The sequence below is a fragment of the Ranitomeya variabilis genome, chromosome 5 (assembly GCF_051348905.1).
Source record: "Ranitomeya variabilis isolate aRanVar5 chromosome 5, aRanVar5.hap1, whole genome shotgun sequence".
NCBI classification, from domain to species: Eukaryota; Metazoa; Chordata; class Amphibia; order Anura; family Dendrobatidae; genus Ranitomeya; species Ranitomeya variabilis.
The window spans coordinates 315,322,796-315,341,311 of NC_135236.1; positions in this window are offsets into that span (position 1 = coordinate 315,322,796).

Consider the following 18,516-nt stretch of genomic DNA (forward strand, 5'->3'; position numbering starts at 1 on the left):
GTTATCCTTCTCCTTATCCTCATCCTCATCATCCAGAACCACTACATGACCAGGGTGAACGTGCTCTGTACTGTTGTAGGTCGGTGCAGTTTGGGGAAGGGGGCTGTGATGGCACTATTTTATTTAGTAAAAAAAGGACCCCACATTGGGGAATTGGGCATTACATTAAATTAGGCCTATTTCTTAATTCTGTCTCCTGCAATTTGTCATTTAACTGCCACTAGATCAACAGGGTGAACGTGCTCTGTACGGTGCATTTTGGGCAAGGGGGCTGTAATGGTACTAGTTTATTTAGTAAAAAAAGGACCCCACATTGGGGAATTGAGTATTACATTAAATTGGGCCTACTTCTTAACTCTGTCTCCTGCAATGTGTCCTTTAACTGCCACTAGATCATCATAATGAACGTGTTCTGTACGGTGCATTATGGGCAAGGGGTAGTGTTGGCACTATTTTATTTAGTAAAGAAAGGACCCCACATTGGGGAATTGTTTGTCAGCTAATGCCCTCCATTACAAGTCTCAGAGACCCACACCCATAAATTGGGCCTACTTCTTAACTCTGTTTCTCGCAATGTCTCTTCCTTATCTCCGACGACATGACCTGGGTGAACGTGTTCTGTACTTTTATAGGTCCCAGAATTTTGAGCAAGGGGGCTGTGATGGCAATAGTATATTTTTAAAAAAGGTACCCCCCATTGGTGAAACCACATGCTTGTTGGCAAAGACTTCATAACATTTTTGTACATTAAAGAGCTCGCTTGAAAAGTTCCTTTTTGTGTTGCCTGGTTGCTCACATTGGACACAATACACTTTATATAAATTTGACAAAGCAATGCTGTTAGTTTGGCTCAGTAGTTCATTACAAATATTTCTTTGTCGACTATATTAGTTTCTCTCCTTGAGAGCCATAACTTTGGCTGCCTCAAATGTACAAATGGCGAATATACAAATGGCGATTTGGAATCCAGATTAAAATACTGTATACCGAATGCATTCAGACAATCACATAGATGCATTTCTTGTAAAACATTTACAGATGTGACAGACAATGCTCATAGTGACACAATATTGAGAAATGTTTGTTTATTCATTTCATAAACAGTTCTAAGCCTCTATATGCTTGCTGTTTGTCATTGTAAAACATTTGTGTAATGTGTAAAACAAAGGAGTACGGAGTACAAAATGCATATTGTGAAGTGGATTTTCATGGGCCCATCCAGGATGTGGGTTCCAAGGCGTAATGGGGTGCATATGACTGACTATGCAGCAGGTCTGGCCTTGCTGCCAATGTGTAAAACAAAGGAGTTCGGGAGTACAAAATGCATATTGTGCAGTGGATTTTCATGGGCCCATCCAGTATGTGGCTTCCAAGGAAAAATGGGGTGCATATGACTGACTATGCAGCAGGGCTGGCCTTGCTGCCAATGTGTAAAACAAAGGAGTATGGAGTACAAAATGCATATAGTGAAGTGGATTTTCATGGGCCAATCCAGTATGTTGGCTCCAATGCCTAATGGGGGTGCATATGACTGACTATGCAGCAGGGCTGGCCTTGCTGCCAATGTGTAAAATAAAGGAGTACGGGAGTACAAAATGCATATTGTGAAGTGGATTTTCAGGGGCCCATTCACTATGTGGGTTCAAAGGCTTATTGGGGTGCATATGAATTGGCAGCAGGGCAGGCCTTGAATTTGTTGTAGCTGTTTGCACTCTGACCCAATGTCAGACATGCCAGATCACAAGTGAGGCCAAATCAGGAGGTTACTCCCTTCATTTACAAGTGCTTGGAGAAAAAAGGAAATAACACACGTTCTGTGAGCAAAGTCACTTTTATCTGATGTAATGCAGCAAGAGGCAGTATTTTATACCATTTACAACAAATGTAATTCAATGTAACTCATGTAGCCCTCCCCCTGTTACCCCGGGTCATGCTGACCTTTATTTCTCATGTACCCAGAACATGCTGTGGCTGACTATTGAGAAGATATCCCAGCCACTTCCTCATTCACACCTGATTGCCCTTAACTGGGGATATATTCACATGCAGGCGTCTGCTACAGACGCAGGCTGCTGCATTTCATCTTTTAACTTCCATCTTTTAAATTACATCTTTTTAATTATGAATTTGAATTAGACTGAATTGGACTGGAATTGACTGGAAGGTAACAGAACACCAAACCACTACAATGTTTCGGTTTCTTTTCTCATTCACCCCCATACTACTTTCCTTCTTACAATCTCCTGCAATCCCTCCACCTTGTAAGGAACTAGTCATTTCTTCCTCCATCCTCCCCAGCCATCTCACCTTCTCCTCAGAACTGTTCCTCCACATACAATCCTTTTTCTCCAGACACACACGGCCACATCATGTCCTATCCTGCTCCCACCTTCTAACGCTCTGTCTGCTACTCCTCATTGCCGGTGATGTATCCCCAAATCCCGGCCCACCTCAACACATCCCCACGCTCATTTCTAACCCCCTACCTCGATCCTCCGCACGTTTTCCCAACCATGACAACCTCATACCCATTCATCCAGCCCTCACTCCCTCGGTCCCCTTACCTGGAGCACTATGGAACGCACGCTCCGTCTGCAACAAACTGCCATTTATCCATGACCTCTTCATCACCAACAAACTCTCCTTCCTTGGCATCACGGAAACCTGGCTCACCCCCTCTGACTCAGCCTCTCCGGCTGCGCTTTCCTACGGCGGTCTCCACCTCTCTCACACCTCTTGCTCCACCAACAAACGTGGTGGAGGAGTTGGCTTGCTCCTGTCCGACACCTGCTCCTTCACTCCAATCCCGCTACCACCCTCCGCTACTCTTCCCTCATTTGAGGTGCACTCCATCCGCATCTATTCCCCCTCCAACCTCCAGCTGGCTGTCATCTACCGCCCACCAGAACTAGCCATCTCCACCTTTCTCGACCACTTCACCACATGGCTACTTCATTTCCTCTCTGTTGACATCCCCACTATCATCATGGGTGATTTCAACATCCCGATTGACACTTCCACCTCAGCTGCCTCTAAACTTTTATCATTGACTGCCTCCTTTGGCCTCACTCAATGGTCCTCTGAGGCCACTCACAAAGATGGCCACACGCTGGACCTCGTCTTCACCCGCCTCTGCTCCCTTACTAATCTCACTAACTCACCCCTCCCCCTGTCTGACCACAACCTACTGACATTCTCTTCCCTCTCCTCTCCTAGTGTGCAACCCCCACTCCACGAACTCCCTCGCAGAAATCTCAAACATCTCAACTTACAATCACTCTCTGAGTCCCTTCTCCCTCTTACCGACATAGCCTCCCTTCATGACACAGATGCTGCTGCTGCTTTTTATAATGCCACAATAACAGCAACACTCAATTCAGCCGCCCCGCTCATGCATAGCAAAACTCGTACAGTCAACAGGCAGCCCTGGCTGACCAGCCTGACTAAAGAACTGAGACGGGCTTCCAGGATCGCTGAGCGAAGATGGAAGCGATCCCGCTCTGCTGACCACTTCACCGCATACAAGCAGTCCCTCGCCAGCTTCAAGTCCGCGCTCACTGCCGCAAAACAAACTTACTTCTCATCTCTCATATCCTCCCTGTCTCACAACCCTAAACAGCTTTTCAACACTTTCAATTCTCTACTCCGTCCCCCTGCACCCCCTCCCTCCCCTCTCATTTCTGCTGAAGACTTTGCCTCTTTCTTTAAACAGAAGATCGATACGATCAGAGAAAGCTTTGGCCCACAGCGCCCACTGCCCCTCTTAGCTGCTCACCCCTGCTCCTCCAAAACCAGCTTCTCCACCATGACAGAAGATCAGCTCTCCACCCTCCTGTCAAGATCACACCTCACCACCTGCACGCTCGACCCGCTCCCATCCCACCTCATCCCTAACCTTTCCACGGTCTTCATCCCAACCCTAACGCACCTCTTCAACCTCTCACTCACAACAGGTGTCTTCCCCTCATCCTTCAAACATGCCAAGATCACACCCATCCTCAAAAAGCACTCCCTCGATCCATCCTCTGTGTCTAGCTATCGCCCGATATCTCTTCTTCCTTATGCCTCCAAATTGCTGGAGCAACACATCCATCTTGAACTGTCCTCTCACCTCTCCTCCTGCTCCCTCTTTGATCGATTACAATCTGGCTTCCGTTCCCATCACTCAACTTAAACTGCCCTAACTAAAGTCACCAATGACCTACTAACTGCCAGGAACAAGCGACACTACTCTGTCCTCCTTCTCCTGGACCTGTCTTCTGCCTTTGACACTGTGGACCACTCCCTTCTGCTACAAATCCTCTCATCTCTTGGCATCACAGACTTGGCCCTTTCCTGGATCTCATCATATCTGACAGATAGGACATTCAGTGTCTCCCTCCGCCACACCACCTCCTCACCTCGCCCCTTGTCAGTCGGTGTTCCTCAAGGCTCTGTTCTAGGACCCCTACTCTTCTCCATCTACACCTTCGGTCTGGGACAGCTCATAGAATCCCACGGTATGCAGTACCATCTCTATGCTGATGACACGCAGATCTACCTATCCGGACCTGACCTCACCTCCTTACTTACCAAAATCCCACACTGTCTGTCTGCTATTTCAGCCTTCTTTTCTGCCCGCTTTCTACAACTGAACATGGACAAAACAGAATTCATCATCTTTCCCCCATCTCACTCTACCCCTCCACCAGACCTATCCATCAATGTCAATGGCTGCTCACTTTCCCCAGTCCCACACGCCCGGTTGTTGTGAATTTGGTTTTTGGGCTCCCCCGGTGGTCGCTGGTGGTACTGGACTTGTGTGCTTCACTTTCTCTGTTCACCTGTTTCCATCAGGATGTGGGAGTATCCTATTTAGCCTTGCTGCTCAGTTATTCTAGTGCCGGCCATCAATGTAACCAGAGCCTTTCTGTTGCATGTTCCTGCTTCTAGACTACTATCAGCTAAGTTGGACTCTTAGTCCTAAGTTTGTTTGCATTTTTGTTCCAGTTCACAGTTATGTTATGTTTCTGTAGCTGGAAGCTCTTGTGGGCCGAAATTACCACTCCGGTGTCATGAGTTGACACATGAGTCTTAAAGTAATTTCTGGATGGTATTTTAATAGGGTTTTCAGCTGACCGTGAAGTTCCCTATTGTATCTTCTTACTATCTAGTAAGCGGACCTCGCTTTGCTGAACCTACCTTCATACTGTGTATGTCTTTTTCCTCTGAATTCACCGTCAATATATGTGGGGGGCTTCTGTCTCCTTTTTGGGGGAATTTCCCTAGAGGTAAGCCAGGTCTGTTTTTTCCTCTATTAGGGTTAGTTAGTTCTCCGGCTGGCGCTGGGCGTCTAGGGATAAAACGTAGGTACGTCACCCGGCCACTGTTAGTTGTGTGGTAGGTTTAGCTCACGGTCAGCTCGAGATTCCATCACCCAAGAGCTAGTCTGTTATTTAAGTTCTCTGACGTTCCCTTGCCATTGGGAACCATGACAGTATGGCCGGCCAAGGGTTAAAACCGTTGGCAGAAGAAAGGAGAGAAAAAGAAGTCTGCAGATTTTTTTTTTTTTTTTTTCTTCTGAGCTTGCTCTATAGTTGACTCAGTTGCATTTCTGCTCTAATTGCAGCCTTTGCCTCTCTCTCTCCTTCTAATCCTTGAATGGCTCTGATCTCACCTGATTAAAATGGATCCTCAGAGTTTGGCTACAGGTTTGAATAATCTTGCTACGAAGGTTCAAAATTTACAGGATTTTGTTATTCATGCTCCTATATCTGAACCTAGAATTCCTATACCAGAATTTTTCTCCGGGGATAGATCTCGTTTCCTGAATTTCAAATATAATTGTAAATTATTTCTTTCCCTGAGATCTCGCTCCGCTGGAGATGCCGCACAGCAGGTTAGGATAGTAATTTCCTTGCTGCGGGGTGACCCTCAAGACTGGGCATTTGCATTGGCACCCGGGGATCCTGCGTTGCTCAATGTGGATGCGTTTTTTCTGGCTTTGGGGTTGCTTTATGAGGAACCTAATTTAGAGATTCAGGCTGAAAAAACCTTGATGGCCCTATCTCAAGGGCAAGATGAAGCTGAAATATACTGCCAAAAATTTCATAAATGGTCTGTGCTTACTGAGTGGAATGAGTGCGCCCTGGCGGCGAATTTCAGAGAGGGCCTCTCTGATGCCATTAAAGATGTTATGGTGGGGTTCCCTGCACCTACAGGTCTGAATGAGTCCATGACAATGGCTATTCAGATTGATCGGCGTTTGCGGGAGCGCAAACCTGTGCACCATTTGGCGGTGTCTTCTGAGAAGGCTCCAGAAAATATGCAATGTGATAGAATTCTGTCCAGAAGCGAACGGCAGAATTTTAGGCGAAAAAATGGGTTGTGCTTCTATTGTGGTGATTCAACTCATGTTATATCAGCATGCTCTAAACGTACAAAAAAGGTTGATAAGTCTATTTCAATTGGCACTTTACAGTCTAAGTTTATTTTGTCTGTGACCTTGATTTGTTCATTATCGTCAATTACCGCGGATGCCTATGTCGACTCTGGCGCCGTTTTGAGTCTCATGGATTGGTCCTTTGCCAGGCGCTGTGGGTTTGATCTAGAGCCTCTGGAAGTTCCTATACCTCTGAAGGGTATTGACTCTACACCATTGGCTAGTAATAAACCACAATACTGGACACAAGTGACTATGCGTATGAATCCAGACCATCAGGAGACGATTCGCTTCCTTGTGTTGTACAATCTACATGATGTTTTGGTGCTCGGATTGCCATGGTTACAATCTCATAACCCAGTTCTTGACTGGAAAGCAATGTCTGTGTTAAGCTGGGGATGTCAGGGGGCTCATGGGGACGTACCTTTGGTTTCCATTTCGTCATATATTCCCTCTGAGATTCCGGAATTTTTATCTGATTATCGTGATGTTTTTGAGGAGCCTAAGCTTGGTTCACTACCTCCTCACAGAGATTGCGATTGTACCATAGATCTGATTCCGGGCAGTAAATTTCCAAAGGGTCGTTTATTTAATCTATCTGTACCTGAACATGCTGCTATGCGAGAATATATTAAGGAGTCCCTGGAAAAGGGACATATTCGTCCTTCTTCATCTCCCTTAGGAGCCGGTTTTTTCTTTGTATCTAAAAATGATGGCTCTTTGAGGCCGTGTATTGATTATCGACTCTTGAATAAAATTACAGTCAGATATCAGTATCCTCTGCCACTGCTGACTGATTTGTTTGCTCGAATAAAAGGGGCTAAGTGGTTCTCTAAGATTGATCTCCGTGGGGCGTATAATTTGGTGCGAATTAAGCAGGGGGATGAGTGGAAAACCGCATTTAATACGCCTGAGGGCCATTTTGAGTATTTAGTAATGCCTTTTGGTCTTTCAAATGCCCCTTCAGTCTTTCAGTCCTTTATGCATGACATTTTCCGGGAATATTTGGATAAATTCATGATCGTGTATCTGGATGATATTTTGATTTTTTCGGATGACTGGGATTCTCATGTCCAACAGGTCAGGAGGGTTTTTCAGGTTTTGCGGGCTAATTCCTTGTGTGTGAAGGGTTCTAAGTGTATTTTTGGGGTTCAAAAGATTTCTTTTTTGGGGTACATTTTTTCCCCCTCTTCCATTGAGATGGATCCTGTCAAGGTTCGGGCTATTTGTGATTGGACGCAACCTTCTTCGCTTAAGAGCCTTCAGAAATTTTTGGGCTTTGCTAATTTTTATCGTCGATTTATTACTGGTTTTTCTGATGTTGCTAAACCTTTGACTGATTTGACCAAAAAGGGTGCTGATGTTGCTGATTGGTCCCCTGCTGCTGTGGAGGCCTTTCGGGAGCTTAAGCGCCGCTTTTCTTCCGCCCCTGTGTTGCGTCAGCCTGATGTTACTCTTCCTTTTCAGGTTGAGGTCGATGCTTCCGAGATCGGAGCTGGGGCGGTCTTGTCGCAGAAAAGTTCCGATTGCTCCGTGATGAGACCTTGTGCGTTCTTTTCTCGAAAATTTTCGCCCGCCGAGCGAAATTATGATATTGGTAATCGGGAGCTTTTGGCTATGAAGTGGGCTTTTGAGGAGTGGCGTCATTGGCTTGAGGGGGCTAGACATCAGGTGGTGGTATTGACCGATCACAAGAATTTGATTTATCTTGAGTCTGCCAGGCGCCTGAATCCTAGACAGGCGCGCTGGTCGTTGTTTTTCTCTCGGTTTAATTTTGTGGTCTCATACTTACCAGGTTCTAAAAATGTGAAGGCGGATGCCCTTTCTAGGAGTTTTGAGCCTGATTTCCCTGGTGATTCTGAACCTACAGGTATCCTTAAGGATGGGGTGATATTATCTGCTGTTTCCCCAGACCTGCGACAGGCTTTGCAGGAGTTTCAGGCGGATAGACCTGATCGTTGCCCGCCTGGTAGACTGTTTGTTCCTGATGATTGGACCAGTAGAGTCATCTCGGAGGTTCATTCTTCTGCGTTGGCAGGTCATCCCGGGATCTTTGGTACCAGGGATTTGGTGGCTAGGTCCTTCTGGTGGCCTTCTCTGTCTCGAGAGGTATGAGTTTTTGTGCAGTCTTGTGATGTTTGTGCTCGGGCCAAACCTTGTTGTTCTCGGGCTAGCGGATTGTTGTTATCTTTGCCTATTCCAAAGAGGCCTTGGACTCACATCTCTATGGATTTTATTTCTGATCTCCCTGTTTCTCAGAAAATGTCTGTCATCTGGGTGGTGTGTGACCGTTTTTCAAAGATGGTTCATTTGGTGCCCTTGCCTAAGTTGCCGTCCTCTTCCGAGTTGGTTCCTCTGTTTTTTCAAAATGTGGTTCGCTTGCATGGTATTCCGGAGAATATCGTTTCTGATAGGGGGACCCAGTTCGTGTCTAGATTTTGGCGGGCGTTCTGTGCTAGGATGGGCATTGATTTGTCTTTTTCGTCTGCGTTCCATCCTCAGACTAATGGCCAGACTGAGCGAACTAATCAGACCTTGGAGACTTATTTGAGGTGTTTTGTGTCTGCGGATCAGGATGACTGGGTTGCCTTTTTGCCGTTGGCGGAGTTTGCCCTCAATAATCGGGCTAGTTCTGCCACTTTGGTTTCTCCTTTCTTTTGCAATTCGGGGTTTCATCCTCGCTTTTCTTCTGGTCAGGTGGAGTCTTCGGATTGTCCTGGAGTGGATACTGTGGTGGATAGGTTGCATCGGATTTGGGGACAGGTGGTGGACAATTTGGAGTTGTCCCAGGAGAAGACTCGGCATTTTGCTAACCGCCGTCGTCGTGTTGGTCCTCGTCTTCGTGTTGGGGACTTGGTGTGGTTGTCTTCTCGTTTTGTCCCTATGAGGGTTTCTTCTCCTAAGTTTAAGCCTCGGTTCATCGGCCCGTATAAGATTTTGGAGATTCTTAACCCTGTGTCCTTTCGATTGGACCTCCCGGCATCTTTTTCTATCCATAATGTCTTCCATCGGTCATTATTGCGCAGGTATGAGGTACCGGTTGTGCCTTCCGTTGAGCCTCCCGCTCCGGTGTTGGTTGAGGGTGAATTGGAGTACGTTGTGGAGAAGATCTTGGACTCCCGTGTTTCCAGACGGAAACTTCAGTATCTGGTCAAGTGGAAGGGCTACGGTCAGGAGGATAATTCTTGGGTGACAGCCTCTGATGTTCATGCCTCTGATTTGGTCCGTGCCTTTCATAGGGTTCATCCTGATCGCCCTGGTGGTTCTTGTGAGGGTTCGGTGCCCCCTCCTTGAGGGGGGGGTACTGTTGTGAATTTGGTTTTTGGGCTCCCCCGGTGGTCGCTGGTGGTACTGGACTTGTGTGCTTCACTTTCTCTGTTCACCTGTTTCCATCAGGATGTGGGAGTATCCTATTTAGCCTTGCTGCTCAGTTATTCTAGTGCCGGCCATCAATGTAACCAGAGCCTTTCTGTTGCATGTTCCTGCTTCTAGACTACTATCAGCTAAGTTGGACTCTTAGTCCTAAGTTTGTTTGCATTTTTGTTCCAGTTCACAGTTATGTTATGTTTCTGTAGCTGGAAGCTCTTGTGGGCCGAAATTACCACTCCGGTGTCATGAGTTGACACATGAGTCTTAAAGTAATTTCTGGATGGTATTTTAATAGGGTTTTCAGCTGACCGTGAAGTTCCCTATTGTATCTTCTTACTATCTAGTAAGCGGACCTCGCTTTGCTGAACCTACCTTCATACTGCGTATGTCTTTTTCCTCTGAACTCACCGTCAATATATGTGGGGGGCTTCTGTCTCCTTTTTGGGGGAATTTCCCTAGAGGTAAGCCAGGTCTGTTTTTTCCTCTATTAGGGTTAGTTAGTTCTCCGGCTGGCGCTGGGCGTCTAGGGATAAAACGTAGGTACGTCACCCGGCCACTGTTAGTTGTGTGGTAGGTTTAGCTCACGGTCAGCTCGAGATTCCATCACCCAAGAGCTAGTCTGTTATTTAAGTTCTCTGACGTTCCCTTGCCATTGGGAACCATGACACCCGGTGCCTCGGGGTGATCCTCGACTCTGCCCTCTCTTTCAAGCCACATATCCAAGCCCTTGCCTCCTCCTGCCGCCTCAAACTCAAAAACATTTCCCGGATCCGCGCATTCCTTGACCGTGACACCACAAAAACACTAGTGCATGCCCTTATCATCTCCCACCTTGACTACTGCAACCTCCTACTCTCTGGACTCCCCTCTAGCACTCTGGCACCACTCCAATCCATCCTACACTCTGCTGCTCGACTAATCTACCTGTCTCCCCGCTATTCCCCAGCCTCTCCCCTATGCCAAGCCCTTCACTGGCTTCCTATCGCCCAGAGACTCCAGTTCAAAACCCTCACAATGACCTACAAAGCCATCCACAACCTATCTCCTCCATACATCTGTGACATGATCTCCCGGTACCTACCAACACGCAACCTCCGATCCTCTCAAGACCTCCTTCTCTACTCCCCTCTCATCTCTTCTTCCCACAACCGCATCCAAGACTTCTCCCGTGCTTCCCCCATACTCTGGAACTCTCTACCCCAGCACATCAGACTCTCGCCTACCATAGAAACTTTCAAAAAGAACCTGAAGACTCACCTCTTCCGACAAGCCTACAGCCTGCAGTGATCCTGAACCTACTGAACCGCCGCACAACCAGCTCTGCCCTCTCCTAGTGTATCATCATCACCCATCCCCTGCAGACTGTGAGCCCTCGCGGGCAGGGTCCTCCCTCCTTATGTACCCGTGTGCCTTGTTTTTGCTCATGTTTAATGTATTTGTCTATATTTGCCCCGTATTTCACATGTAAAGCGCCATGGAATAAATGGCGCTATAAAAAAGAATAATAATAATAATAAGATATATGATAAAAAGTATAAAATCCTTGAAGAGGAGCCTACGAGACTACTGGATCATGTCTAAACACATTATAGCAATTAAAGGCAAAAGACAATTAAAGGCAAAACATTATCCCTTCTATATCAAGTTCCCCCTTTTGAAAGTGGTATAACCTCTGCCACAGGGTCAGTTGATGTCCACAAAGGAGCTACTGTCTCATGGGTCTAGTACCCATAAGGGGGCTTTCTACCTGCTTCGCTCATCCACCTTCAGTGTGGACACTCACTTCCCTAGTCAGCAGTAGTTATCCGGGGTCTATTAGACACTATGGATGACACAGCCTTAGATTCCTTCCTTAAACATACACTCTTCAATAACTTATGTAATACATATATTAGCGCTTTTTCAGCTACATAAAGCGATAAACAAAATAAAACAATACAAATTGCATGCAAATCTGTAAAATACCAAAAATAATCCATCCCGCTAGGCCGCTAAGCCAATTGGCTGGATTTAAAAAGGAGTCTCTATATTGTATTAATCTCATTAAGAGCGTTAAGGAACCTAGAAATTCTGAGTCCAAGTCTCATTGTAAATGCAGTGTGGTGTTAATACCTTCCATGGCTCCAGGGGTAAGGCTAAGTACAGCATAGTCCTTGCAGATACTGGGCTGTGTATACAGATCCAACAGTCCAACAGTTTTTGTCCTTCCTCGTCTTTTATAAGAAAAGCAAGATGTTGAATAAGTTTATTGTCCCTGTCAACATTTACAAGTTTATCCAGTGTCTCTGTAGGGTGCAAAAATCCTACCACTGCCAGCAAGGTGATTAGGAAAACAGTCATTCTGCTTGTGAAAAGATCTTTTTGCAGTGACTGGCATGGATCCAGGTGGGCTTTCCCTCAAGTTTCACTGAGGTGAATGTGGTCAGCTGGACTTTAAAACGGGCCGTCAAACCGTGGATCTAGGCTCTTTCTCATGTGTCTGTGTATGACCACCCATTTACCGTATTTTTCGGACTATAAGACGCACTTTTTTTCCTCCAAATTTGGGAGGAAAGTGTGGGTGCGTCTTATAGTACGGATATAGCATGTGGGGAGGGGGGCAGCAGCGAGTGGGATCGCACTGTTATCCCACTTCAGGATGTCCCCGCTGCCCGGAATCAGCTACTGGGGAAAGCACATGGCCCCGCTGATTAAGTGCAGTGAATATTTATTAGCTGCTCCCCGCCCACCGATCAGCTGAGCGGTGAGCCGGGAGCAGCAAATGAATGCTGCACTTAAGCAGGGACACACAGTTTCTCCAGCACTGATTCTGGGGAGAATCTGTGTGTCCGGGGGAGGAGGAGGCAGCAGCAGCAGGGGCCAGGAGATCGCTGTCTACCTGCCTGTGCTGGACGCTGAGCTGTCTGGTGCACAGGGAGGACCTGTGTGATGTCAGAAGTGGGTGGGCTGGAGCATCACATGGCAGCTCAGAGCCCTCCCTCTTCTGACATCATCACAGGTCCTTCAGACTCCCACCTAGAATCTGCAGCTTCCTCTTATGTCCTGCGCTGTGGAAAGGCAACAACAACAGGGAGGGCTCTGTGTGTGTGCAGCCATGGGATGCTCCAGCTTTTACTTCACAACAGTGTGGCTGGCTGCCACAATTAAGAGGTCAGTCTTTACAAAACACAATAAAGCACTCTGCCACTCCTTTGGTGAACTATAACTACCAGCATGTCATAGGATCTGCAGGACATGCTGGGAGTTATAGTTCTCCCATGGGATTTTAAAGCAGCACTCCAGTGTTATTTTGCAGTGCTGGAGTGGTGCTTTCACTATAAGCCCTGTGCACCTATTCTTAGGGCTCATTTCCACATGCGAGGCACACGTCCGTATCTCGCATGTGGAAACCAAGCTGTGGAGCCGGCACTCCAGAGCGGAGCGTGCGGCCGCATAGGAACACATGGAGCTGCACAGCTCCTCTCCAAAGTGCCGGCGCCAGAGCTTGGTTTCCACATGCGAGATACGGACGTGTGCCTCGCATGTGGAAATGAGCCCTTATACTCACCCTCCAGCGTCTTCATATCGTACTTCACAGACACCACACTGGTCCCGCAGCTTCCAACATAATAACATACTATTATATATAATAACACCACATATAATAGTAAGTTATTTATGTTATTAAATATTTTACCACATTTTTTTTGCTTCAAATATTTTTTTCCCTATTTTCCACCTCTAAAACCTGGGTGCGCCTTATAGTCCGGTGCGTCTTATAGTCCGAAAAATACGGTACCTGGATTCAGCTGATGTACGTCTGCACTGTCATTAGGATCTGGAATGGATGAAAATACATGTTTATGCACCACATTAAGTCTTTCCTGCAAGGCCTGGACATGGGCTGTCATAGCACCGTGTTGCATTTGTAGCACCTGTGGGAAGTACAGACCAGTCTTTGGCAAACTACCAAACAGGACTTCCAAAGGTGATAAGCCTGTCTTTCTATTTGGAGTGTGTCTGACTGACAAGAGTGCAAGAGGCAAGCACTCTTCCCTGCTCTTTCCTGTGTCTGCCATGGCCTTTTGAATTTTCAGTTTAAGTGTCCCGTTTAGTCTCTCCACTTTCCCACTACTTTGTGGTCTGTATGGTGTATGAAATGCTTGCTGTAGTCCCAGGGCCTGCATGACTTCCCTCATTATTTCTCCCACGAAGTGTGTACCCCTATAGCTTTCTATGGTTTCTGGGACACCATACCTGCAGATCAGTTCTTTCATCAGTTTGTCTGCAGTCATTTTAGCATTTGCACATTTTACCGGATAGGCTTCCAGCCAACCAGAGAAGAGATCTACACATACTAGGACATTTTTCACACACTCCTACCTTGGGTAGCTGTATGTAGTCAGTCTGCAGTTTCTGGAACGGGTAGAGAGGCCAGAGTGTCACTTTCTTAGGGATTTTTACTGTTTTACCTGGGTTGTGCTGTGCATAGATGAGGCATGACTGTATGAGTTTTGCGGCTGCATAACTGAAACCAGGAGCGATCAAGAAGGCATCTACCATGGACACATGTGACAGTTTGAGGTGTGAGTGGGGCCATGTGTTGCTTGCCATAATTAGGAACAGGGACCTTGGTATATACAATTTATTCTTATTCTCCCATACTCCTTCTGAGTTCAGCTCAGCTCCCATTCTTCCACAGTGTTCCTTCTCTGTTTGGGCAGCTGGAGGGATTTTAGGACATCTAGGCTCAGTGTGGCTGGAATACGCCGACTCCCCGCCACCATCTACTGCTCCCTAGGCCACCTTGCTGCTACTTTAGCAGCCTCGTCCGCCCTTCTGTTGCCCTCTACCTCCACAGAGTCACCGTTCGTGTGTGCTTTTACCTTGACGATGCCAACCTGGACTGGTAACATCAATGCCTCCATTAATTGTTTCACCAGCTCTGCATTTTTAATGGACTTTCCGGCTGATGCAAGAAATGCTCTGCTTCACCAGATAGGGCCATAATCACGGGATATTCCCCATGCATAATTAAAATCTGTGTAAATATTAGTGACTTTACCTGTAGCTGCTCTACATGCCTCAGTGAGTGCCTTCAACTCTGCCTCCTGCACCGACATGTGAGGAGGGAGTGGTTCAGCTCGGATTACCTCATGTGAGGATACTACTGCATATCCAGTGTAGAATCGCCCATCCTGATGATATCTGGAGCCATCTACAAAAATAAAAACCACAAAATATGCATTAGGAACAGTTTTTTTTTCCAATGAGCATATGTAAAACCCACTGTCTCGTGACTCATTAGTTCCTATGTAGTCATGTTTGTGCATCATGTCAAAGTACCAAAGTACTCTTCTTCACCTGCCAATGCTGTCACCAATTCCCCCTTTTCTGTACCCACAGTCAGATGAATGGCTGGATTCAGAACATTATATCTTATGAGGGTGACGTATTCAGGAATTAGTATTAGAGCACATTCAAGTCTGAGCTATCTAGACATAGGCAGGTGTTTTGGTTGAACTTGTATGAGTATGGTGTTAATGTAATGGGGGGTGTCCTTGCCAAAAACCACAGCAAGGACATCTGGTCCGGGCAGCAGAGCAGGAGGTCATCCACGTACTGTAATATTACAATCTGTGGATGAGGTGAAGAATGCATTTGCCAAATCAGTGATTGTGAAACATTTTAATGTCACTGGGACCAGTAACAGTACGATGTGTGTATTAGGGACAATTGAGGTCACACTCACTGTAACATCATTAATAGCCCGTAAGTCATGAACTATTCTGTAAGTGTCAGGGGAACCATTGTGTCCTTTTCCTTCTTAATAGGATACAAAGGGGTGTTGCAGGGGGAATATCTCTGCACCAGAACCCCTGCCTTAACATTCTCTTTAATATCCCTGCTCAGGGCCATCGATTTGACTAGACTCAAGGGGTATTGCTTTAAAGGGCCACTGTCACCCCCCTCCAGCCGTTATAAACTAAAAGAGCCACCTTGTGCAGCAGTAATGCTGCATTCTAACAAGGTGGCTCTTTTAGTTTTTGGTTCAAGTATTCCCAAAATAAAGCGCTTTGAAACTTAGCCAAAATACCTGTCTTTAGCCAGGGAGGCGGGTTCTCACTCCCCAGCTTGAACCGCTACTCTGCCGTCACTCCACTCTTCAGGGGCTTTCGGCGCCACCCCCTCCGCGCTTTTTTCACTTCAAAACCGGTGCCTGCACTGTGTTTAAGCTCTGGCCGTGTGACGTCCCAGCCAGGCTTGCAGACTGCGCCTGTGCGGGCATTGCGGCCACCCACCTTGGGAATCCCAGCCCCGCAGTGTGTTATGCATTATGCACAGTGCGGGGCTTGGATTTCTGGGCATGCGCACTGCGTGTGTCTGCCTCTCACCCAGGTCCCCCGCCTTACAGCGTCTGTATATACAGCTGATCGTGCCTCCTCCTAGCAATCGCCGGGAAAGCTGTATATACAGACGCTGTAAGGCGGGGGACCTGGGTGAGAGGCAGAGACACGCAGTGCGCATGCCCAGAAATCCAAGCCCCGCACTGTGCATAATGCATAACACACTGCGGGGCTGGGATTACCAAGGTGTGTGGCCGCAATGCCCGCGCAGGCGCAGTCTGCAAGCCTGGCTGGGACGTCACATGGCCAGAGCGTAAACACAGTGCAGGCGCCGGTTTTGAAGTGAAAAAAGCGCGGAGGGGGTGGCGCTGAAAGCCCCTGAAGAGTTGAGTGACGGCAGAGTAGCGGTTCAAGCTGGGGAGTGAGGACCCGCCTCCCTGGCTAAAGACAGGTATTTTGGCTAAGTTTCAAAACGCTTTATTTTGGGAATACTTAGACCAAAAACTAAAAGAGCCACCATGTTAACCATGTTAGAATGCAGCATTACTGCTGCACAAGGTGGCTCTTTTAGTTTATAACGGCTGGAGGGGGGTGACAGTGGCCCTTTAAACAAGGAGGAGTGGTTCCTTCTTTCAATTTAATCATGACAGGGGGAATGGGCAGCCGACCCACATCAGTTTTTAGCCTTGCCCAAACGGTGTCTGGTACCTGATTCATTTCCCTGTCCTCAGACATTTTGGTGTCAGACGTTACTTTCACTGTTTTTGTCATATACACCATTGCTGCAATCTTACACAAGTGTTTATATAAGTCACACATTAATGTCCAAATATTATTTATACCCGTATTAGATTGGGTAGAGTATTGGGAGCCTACAAGACTACTGCATCATGTCTAAACATATTCTAGCAATTAAAGGCAAAAGAAAATTAAAGGCAAAGCATTAACCCTTCTATATCAAATTCAATGCAACACTTTTTTATCTGGAGTTCCCCCTAGACACCTTATGAAAGGGGTATTGTGGTGCGTCGTAATTCTTGGCAGCCCATCCACTCACGGCATAGCCTACAACAGCTTAGGAGACCCACTATTTCATAATGGCCCTTTAAGAAGATTAATGCCGCCTGATGCACCATTAAAAATAGTCTCTGTGACTTTAAGAGTCCCTCCTTCGTAAATTAAATGAGATGGGTCTGCTTATGTGTCACACACCACATGGCCAGCTAGAGTTGTTAAATGTTACAATGACATTTCCCAGTGAATGCATTTGTAGTGGTTGAAAGCAATGCTAAAGTTGAAAAACGCTTCAAAAACGCTGCATCTGAACTAAGTCGAAGTGGGGGAGGAAATTCTCGGTCTGGGGTTAAATATTTGGCCTTACAGGCAAGTTATTAACCTGAAAAGGATGTACCTTGACATATTTCCCAGCAAAATCCATTTTGGTTTCGTTTTAGTGTGTTTTTTGTGGCATCGGGAAAAATGGCATGAATCTCGGAAAAAATTGATTAAGCCCTTCACGACATGCCCCGTACTAGTATGGCGCATGTCGTGTCTCCCCCTTTGATGTGGGGTCCGGCGCTGAGCCCACGTCAAAGTCGCGACATGTCAGCTGTTATGAACAGCTGACACGTGCGCGCAATAGTGGCAGGTGGAATCGCGATCCACCTGCCGCTATTAACCTGTTAAATGCCGCTTTCAAATGCTGACAGCGGCATTTAACCGGCGCTTCCGGCCACGCGGACGGAAATGAGCTCATCGCCGACCCCGGTCACATGATCGGGGGTCAGCGATGCGTCAGGATGGTAACCATAGAGGTCCTTGAGACCTCTATGGTTACTGATGCCAGCCTGCTGTGAGCACCACCCGGTGGTCGGCGCTCATAGCGAGCCTGCAATTCAGCTACATAGCAGCGATCTGATGATCTATGGGTGGACTCATAGAAGCGCTGGCATAGCGCGAAACGGCCGTCGTTCTGACCTGCTTGCACTAACTCCTTTCCTCACTCTCCCGGCCATGGATTCTTTTTAATGAAGACTCAATAAAGCTAAGGATTTTTCAGATCGGTGAGTGCTTTTCTTTTTTCTATTGTACAAGTAAAATAATGGAAACACCTAATGTTTTGGCATCATAATCTTTCAACATGTGATAAACATGCAAACCGTGACATATGGTAATGGTTTGTAGTTGATTACTTTTGTTATGTGATATGTGTATGTAAATTAACTGTTTGTTTTGCTGAATTGTAAGAACATTGATGAGAACCTGATACCAATGGCAGACCTCTCAGATTTTCAAAGAGGCCAAATTGTTGGTGCTCGTATGGCAGGTGCTAGTGTAACAGAAAGTGCCCGAATGCTTGGCGTGTCAAGAAGTACTGTCTCCAAACTAATGACAGCATTT